General features: G+C 44.3%; 1 long non-coding RNA gene across 1 annotated transcript in view; it reads left to right on the top strand.

Annotated features, from left to right (window-relative positions):
• Positions 1 to 2,371: 2,371 nt before the first annotated feature.
• Positions 2,372 to 8,820, top strand: part of LOC122540560 — a 66,532-nt gene continuing 60,083 nt past the window's right edge. Inside the window, exon 1 of the long non-coding RNA XR_006309348.1 lies at positions 2,372 to 2,441. This is a non-coding gene — a long non-coding RNA (uncharacterized LOC122540560). The remainder of the gene's footprint in view (positions 2,442 to 8,820) is intronic.

The following is an 8,820-nucleotide window of genomic DNA, read 5'->3' as shown; positions in this document are numbered from 1 at the left end:
GCATCAATGTGGACTTCAACAGCTTCCTCATTTCCCCTTCCCCCATCTCACCCTAGTTCCAAACTTCCAGCTCAACACTGTCCCCATGACTTGTCCTACCTGCCTATCTTCTTTTCCACCTATCCACTCCACCCTCCTCCTTGACCTATCACCTTCATCCCCTCCCCCACTCACCTATTGTACTCCATGTTACTTTCTCCCCCCCCCCACCCCCCTCTAGCTTATCTCTCCATGCTTCAGGCTCTCTGCCTTTATTCCTGATGAAGGGCTTTTTCCCGAAACGTCGATTTTAGTGCTCTTCGGATGCTGCCTGAACTGCTGTGCTCTTCCAGCGCCGCTAATCCAAAATCTGGTTTCCAGCATCTGCAGTCATTGTTTTTACCTGAATTGGCCATGTTAAATTATCTATAGTGTTCAGGAATGTGTTAGTTCGGGATAAACGTAGAGTAATTGGGTAGGGGAATGTGTTTGGGTGGGTACTCTTTGGAGGGCTGGTGTGGACTTTCGGGCCGAAGGTCTGTTTCCACGTTGTAGAGGTTCTATGAAGAGGACACAAGCTTGAAGGTAGTTGCTCAAAGACCCAGAGATGGCCTGCTGAGGTAACATGATGAAAACACTCTACAGGTCCAGCAGCATCTCTGGGGTGAATCTCAGAGTTACCGTGTCAGGATGTTGATGACTGAGGTGTTCTGCCCCCTTCCAGGACACTCATCATCCAGACCTGGAAATATATCACCGCTCCTCTAGTGTCGCTGAGTCAAAATCCTGGAAACCTCCCACCTCAATGTTAGAATGTGTGAGACTATGTACTTTGGTGGGAAGTATAGAAGCATAGACTATTTTCTAAAAGGGAAAAGGCGTCAGAAATCTGAAGCACAAAAAGGCTTTGGAGTCCCAGTTCAGGATTCTCCTAAGGTTAACATACAGACTCAGTTGGCAGTTTGGAAGGCAGATGAAATGCTAGTACGCATTTAGAGAGTGCAAGATTACAAAAGCAGAGGGGTACTCCTGAGGCTGGGTAAGGCTCTGGTCAGACTGCATTTGGAATATTGTGAGCAGTTTGGACCCTGTATCTCAGGAAGGATGTGCTTTCATTGGAAGATGTCCAGAGGAGATTTACAAGAATGATCCTGGGGATGAAGGGCTTGTCACCACTACAGTCCTTGTGCTATAGATCAACCTACAATGTCCTTAGGGAGGGAATTCCAGATTTTTGATGCAGTGATGTGAAGGAATATATTTATGTGAAGGTGATATATTTCCAAGTCAGGAAGGTCAGTGTACTTGCAGAGTTACATTGGAGGGAACCTGCAATTAATAGCGTTCCCAAGTGTCTGCTGCCCTTGTCCTTCTAGATGGAAGCGGTCATAGGTTTGGGAGGTGCTCTCTAAGGAGCCTCAATGATTTTCTGTGATACATCTTGTTGATAATACACACTGCTGCTGCTGAGTGCTGGTAGTGGAGGGAGAGGATGCTTGTGGATGTGGTGTCAATTAAGTGGGCTGCTTTGTCCGGGATGGAGGCAAGCTTCTTGAGTGTTGTTGGAAGTGCACCCATCTAGGCAAAGGGGAGTATTCCATCACACTCCTGATTTGTACATGGGGAATCAGGAGGTGAATTACTCGCTGCAGTATTCCTAGCCTCTGGCCTGCTCTTGTAGACAACATTGAGGCTTGGGCTAAGTGGCAAGTAACATTTGCACCACATCAATGTCAGGCAAAGATCATCTCCAACAAGAAACAATCTAACTATTGCCCAACTGATGATGCCACCACTGAAACCCCCGTTATCAACAACTTGGGGCTTTCTTTGACCGGAAACTGAACTGGGCTAGCATGGGAGAAAAGGGGGAGGAGGCAGGAGGGAGCCGACATCTTTGAAATTTTCAGGGTTTTGGGTGAGATGCCTGAAGTAGTGCAAACCTTCCATAATGTTGTTGTGAAGCAAAGCTTGTGGGGTAAGACTCCTTTCAATGGTTCAAGTGGTGATATTGAAATGTTTAAAGGAATGTCGGTCAGCAACAGTAGGGCAACAAAAAGATCCATTTTGCATTGACTGTCTGAGCTCTCAATACAACATGACAGGAGCAATGAAAACAGGTATTCTATATCAACAAAATCACTTCATCATCAAGAATGTAACAAACCTTTTCCGAAAATCCAATGTAATTCAAATTCACTATCTTCATGCCTAAGTGAGTGGTGACAGATGGCTGGTGACAGGAATTTATTATTTGCTGTTACTCTGTTGATTCACCTTCATAGGAAGGAAAGGAGGGGCTCAGTCTCCTGGATTTCATGTCATTCAACACCAGCTCTTACAGTTGCTATAACCATCGAATGCTTGCGCAATACATCGCTTGGATCCCTGAGCTAGCTCATTGTCTCGTGATAGAAGAGGATTGCTATGGCATCTCTAGCGGCATGGTTGAGTTGCAGTGAGTAAGTGCATTTTTACTTCACAGTGTTGGCGCAGATTGACAGTGCCTGCTGAGCACGGTAATATGACATGTTTGACAAGCTACCCTGCCTCTGTGAGGAAAACAGACTTCATGGGTGGGGGACAAAAATGAAAAAGTTTTGTTTAGCCCTGCTGACGCCTTGTGTCGATGTTGTTTTAGCTGCTTTTTTCTACTGTGAGTTTAATTGTAGTGTCAGCATGAGTATGATCACTTGTGTTCAGCTGCTGTGACCATGTTTGTTTTAATTGATTCCATTGCATTTCCACTGAGTTGATGTTAACCACAGTAGCCCCTTCTGTGGGAGTTAGTGTGGCTGCAGAGACTCCTGATCAATTTAAGCTCATTTTGTAGTGATGCAGCAACAACATGTATGACTGATGGCTTCAATGGAGTGATCCTGTGTAATGGCGATAATTTAGATGTACTAAACTAATACCAGCATAATCTGTGTCTCGTACCATCATGTACCGATAAACATAGGAATAGAGAATAGAAACATAAAATCGTTATGCTGTGGAAGCAGGCCATTCAGCCCATCAAGTCCACTCTGACCCTTTGAAGAGCATCCCCACCCTATCCCTGTCACCCTGTATTTCTCATGGCTAATCCACCTGATCTGCACATCTTTGGTCTGTGGGTTGAAACCGGAGGAAACCCATGCAGACACAGGGAGAATGTGCAAACTCCACACAGACAGTCGTCCGAGGTTCGAATTGAATCCGGGTTTCTGGCGCTGGGAGGCAGCAGTACTAACCACTGAGCCACCGTGAGCAGATGTAGGCCATTCAGCCCCTCAATCCCATACTGATACTCAACATGAAGCTGGTTGATCCAATTATGGTCTTAATTCTATTTTCTTGTCTGCCCTTTGACTCTGTTAGCCATCAAAAATCTGTTGGCTTTAGTGTAAAAGTATTTGAACCATCTAGGGCCTTGGTGAGACCACACCTGGATTATTATGTGTACTTTTGATCTTCTATCTAAGAAAAGATGTACAGCAAGCTTTTTGTTCATACACCTGTGACACGAGGAGGATGCTGGTTGATCAAATATTGTGGATAATCTGGAGGTCCACAATCAATGTAAAACACACACTATGTAATAGAAACGTTATGCAGGGGGTATACACATCATGGTTATACTTTATATACAGCATAAATCACTTAAATAATAATGCAACTTTACCTTAAATAAAACTTGCCAGCAGAGAACCGTCTCACTCACACCCTCAGCTGACTCCTTGGAAATCGCAGAATTTGAGGAGAAATTGACTTGAAATTGAATCAACTGTTGATATTTCAGGTGGTCATTTGATTGAACAACAAGCATATTTACATTGAGGTAAATAATTTTAAAAACTATAAATAATTGTCCAGAATACCCTCGCCAACAGAAAGCATTCTGTCTGGATGTATCACTACCTGGTATGGCAACTATACCATTCAAGATCGGAGACGGTTACAGAGAGTGGTGAACTTGACCCGGACAATCACAAAGGCCAACCTCCCATCTATAGAATCCATCTACCAGGCCCGCTGTCAAGGAGAGACCGCCAGCATTCTCAAAGATCCACCCCACCCTGGCAATGCTTTTCTACAACCTCTACCATCAGGGAGAAGGGACAGAAGCCTGAACACACGCACCAGCCGGTTTCCTTAACAATTTCTACCCTACTGTGGTTAGAATACTGAATGGACTCACAAACTCTTAATAATTGGTAAACAGCGGCAAAAACAAAAACTCACCTGTATCTGTGCTTTTTTGTTTTTGCTGCTGTTTACTGATTGTTTACTATCTATGCTACTTAACTCTGTGATCTGCCTGTATTGCTTGCAAGGCAAAGCTTTTCACTGTATCTCGGTAACATGACAATAAATTCAATTCAACTCAATTCAGAATAATTAGATTAGATTAGATTACATTACAGTGTGGAAACAGGCCCTTCGGCCCAACAAGTCCACTGTGAGGCAGCAGTGCTAACCACTGTGCCACCGTGCCGCCCAAATACAATAAACTTCATGGTATTTGAACTATATAATTTTTGCCGTTTTATCTAGATGGTGCTGGTGAAAATGAAGTTTACTGTACTTGCCATAGAGGGAGTGTGTCCATACTCCCATACTGAATCCTAAAATGATATTTGTCCTATCAGGAAGGATTGTGTCAATTGAGTCCCCCTGGACAGGGACAGCAGGGGGTGAGATAGAGTAAAGCTCTCTCTGCACTATCCCAATCAAACACTCTCTGGACAAGGACAGCACAGGGTTAGTTACAGAGTAAAGCTGCCTCTACACATGTCTACATCAAATATTCGCAGGACAGGGACATCACGAGGTTAGATACAGAGTAAAGCCCTCTTTACGCTGCCCTTCATCAAGCATTCCCAGATTATGGACGGAAGCGGATTTGATAAATATCGCTCCCTCCACTGTGAGACCTCGGCCATTTTGAGAGAGCACTGCATTTTGTAGTTATTTGAAATTTACTTTTGCTTATGCTCTGAAGCTGGTCTCCAACTGGGCAGGTTGGTATTACACTGAGTGAAACTACCCCAAGCTTCGGACTTTTCATACATGCTCCTTTTAATCCCCTGTGGCCTGGTGGTGGGTGCTGGGCCTGGACAGCAGTGAATGACCCTGGGTTTGGATATGCTGCCCTTCATGTGACCAGAAGCACAGAGGCAAGCGAGCAAGATGACAGCAGTGTGGCAGCACAGGAGCCTGGAGCCTGTCTACTGTATCTGCTTTTTACTTTCCTTTTCTTTCTCTGCTTTCTCTTCATGTTTCTGTTTATTATGTTACCTTTTTCAACTTCTTCAGCAGAAGGCATCTTCCCCTGACCCAGGCCCAGTGAAGAGGTGGCTTCCAGCCCAGTGTGGCATTCTTGTTGGTGTGGAACTTTATCAGAAGGTAACTTCTGGGCATTCCACCATTTGTCGTCTTTACCAACTTTCCCAGAAGTGAAATTGATCTGAGATGAATTTTGTCTTAATTTTTACTTTTATCTTCTCATATATGACTTCTGTTATTAAAACGCTTAATGGAAACTTGTAAAACCCTTTCCTGTCTATTTATAAAAATACACATAAAAATAGAATTGCTAATCTATTCACATTGCTAACATCATAATTGCAAGGGCTTTCCATCAATTCTAAAAGCAGAGGAATTCTAAGTCTTTTTTGCTCAACATTCAGATTCTTCTTGTCTAAGTCCCAGTGTTTAATTTTTTTCTCGACGATCCACACTTGTACTTTCTTTTTTATCATACCTTGCAAATGACGATCTGGACTCCCCTTTGGGAAGTGTTGAGATCAAGGAAGATGTAGTATTCTTTTCTTGCTCGCCTCAGATAAACGGAATGAAAAACTTCAACAGAAGCAAAGAAAAATGGTCACGCTCACCTGTAAACCAAGCTCACAATAGGAAAGTGGGACAGAATTGTCCGGCAAATGACTGACTAACAATTTGAGATTTTCATTTTGCTATTTCCCCCAGAAGCACTTGGATTTAATTTATGTTCTGTTCCTGAAGATAAAAATGATTTCAATTTATAAATCCCACAGATGTGCACAACCACCTTGGACGTAGATTAAACCAATTGGATTCAATATGAGAGGATAATGGTACTCCTGCATTTCATATTGTTTTGGTGACAACAGAGATATTGAGTACCTCACCTCCCCGCTCTCTGCAGTCACAGATACAAAACTCGTTGCCACATAGAGCACCCATGAAGCTAATGTGAGAACCAAATGGTTTGAGCTCACAAATTGGACAGAGATCCCAATGATTCATTGACAAGTTGCTAATTTTAATCAATAGCTTGAAGGATCAATCTTCATCATGTACAGTTGAGGCAAGGGTTCATAGGTCGGCCGTCGTGTCCCTGTCTGTCTATCTGTCGGACAATCCACACGGATGCAGGACTGTCTGAATTGGACACAATGGCCAGAATTTTATATGTTACAATGTGGAACTTGGCATTGAGTCTGAAGGCAGGGCAGTGACCCAACCTCAGACTTCCCCAGGATCCAAGACCACAGTAGGTGATGGGAGACGTACAGGAAGGAGCAGCCTTTCACATTATTGGTACTGGGGATGGAGGTTGGGGGGTGGGGGAATCAGAGGGCTGGCAGGGACTTCAACACTCTGAGAAGTGTCACTGGGATTAAAGGCCAGTGCTGGGACTGCACCTAAAAGAAAAGACTTCAATCAAAAGATTTTGTCTATCCAAATAGGCAAATGACGTCCAGAGGCACGAGGCAGAACAGAGGCATTGGTGAGGAGTGTGGTATCACAAGAGCTGTTTGTGGTCTGAAGAGCAGGACTTATGCACTTAAGGGGAATGTGTCTGAATAAAGAGACCCTGGAGTGCAGGTTCACAGTTCTTTGAAGATAGTAGACAGGATAATGAAGAAGTCATTTGGTACACTTGCCTTCATTGGGCAGTGCATTGTGCAGAGTTGGGAGGTCATGTTGTGGCTGAACAAGAAATTGGTTAGGCCAATTCTGATCTCCCTGCTACAGGAAAGATGGTAAAGTTGAAAGAGTGCAGAAAATACTTCCAGGGATGTTGCCAGGGTTGGAGCTAAAATGAGAGGCTGAATACAGTTATCGAATCCCTCCAGTGCAGCAACAGGCCAGCTGGCTCATCAGGTCCATACCGACCCTCTGAAGAGCATTCCAGCCAGACCCATCATATCCCTGGAACTGTGCATTCCCCATGGTGAACGCATTTAGGTGTTCATCCATGGACTCTATGGGCAATTTAACATGGCCAATCCACCTAACCTGCACTTCTTTGGACACGTGGGAAGAAACTGGAGTGCTCAGAAGAAACCCACGCAGACACAGGGAGAATGTGTAAACTCCATAAGGGCAGTCATCCGAGCCATAGAGTCATAGAGATGTACAGCATGGAAGCAGACCCTTCGGTCCAACCATTCATGCGACCAGGTATCCTAACCTAATATAGTTCCATTTGCCAGTTCTTGGCCCATATCCCTCTAAACCCTTCCTAATCATATATCCATTCAGGTGCCTTTTAAACGCAGTAATTGTACCAGCCTCCACCACTTTGCATGAAAAGTTGCCCCTTAGGTCCCTTTATATCTTTCCCCTCTCACCCTAAACCTATACCCTCCAGTTCTGGACGCCCTGACACCAGGGAAAAGACCTTGTCTATTTATCCCACCTACGCTCCTCATGATTTTATAAACTTCTATAAGGTCATCCCTCAGCCTCCGAAGCTCCAGGGAAAACAGCCCCAGCCTATTCAGTCTTTCACTTTATCTCAAATCCTCCAAACCTGGCAGCATCCTTGTCAATCTTTTTGAACCCTCAAGTTTTACATTTTTCGTTAGGAAGGAGACAAAAATTGCACACAATATTCCAAAAGTGGCCTAACCAACGTCCTGGACAGCTGCAAAATGACCTCACAACTGCTATACTCAATGCTCTGACCAATAAAGGAAAGCATACGAAAACCCTTCTTCACTATCCTATCTACCTATGACTACTTTCAAGGAGCTATGAACCTGCACTCCAAGGTCTCTTTATTCAACAACACTCCCCAGGAACTTACCATTAAGTGTATAAGTCCTGCTCTGATTTGCCTTTCCAAAATGCAGCACCTCACATTTATCTGAATTAAACTCCATCTGTCACTCCTCAGCCCACTGGCCCATCTGATCAAGATCCCATTGTAATCCAAGGTAACCTTCATCACTAGACCTCTAATTTTGGCATCATCTGCAAACATATCAACTATACCTCTTATGTTCACATCCAGATAATTTATGCAAATGAAAAGTAGAGGGCCCAGCACCGATCCTTGTGGCACTCCACTGGTCACAGGCCTCTAGTCTGAAAAACCAACCCTCCATCACCACCCTCTATCTTCTGCCTTTGAGCCAGTTCTGTATCCAAATGGCTAGTTCTCCCTGTATTCCATGAGATCTTGCTAACCAGTCTCCCATGAGGAACCGTGTTGAACACCTTACTGAAGTCTATATAGATCACATCTACTGCTCTGCCCTCATCAATCTTCTTTGTTATTTCTTCAAAAACCTCAATCAAGTTTTTGAGACATGATTTCCCACGCACAAAGCCATGTTGACTATCCCTAATCAGTCCTTGCCTTTCCAAATACATGTATATCCTGTCCCTCAGGATTCTCTCCAACAATTTGCCCACCACCGAGGTCAGGCTCACCGGTCTAAATGTTCCCTGGCTTTTCGTTACCACCTTTCTTAAATAGTGCCACCACGTTTGCCAACCTCCAGCTTCCGGCACTTCACATGGGCGGCACGGTGGCACAGTGGTTAGCACTGCTGCCTCACAGCGCCAGAGACCCGGGTT

This window comes from Chiloscyllium plagiosum, chromosome 35, assembly GCF_004010195.1.
Source record: "Chiloscyllium plagiosum isolate BGI_BamShark_2017 chromosome 35, ASM401019v2, whole genome shotgun sequence".
NCBI lineage: Eukaryota > Metazoa > Chordata > Chondrichthyes > Orectolobiformes > Hemiscylliidae > Chiloscyllium > Chiloscyllium plagiosum.
The sequence above is the reverse complement of the archived record's forward strand: the minus strand, read 5'-3'. Positions and strand labels throughout refer to the sequence as shown.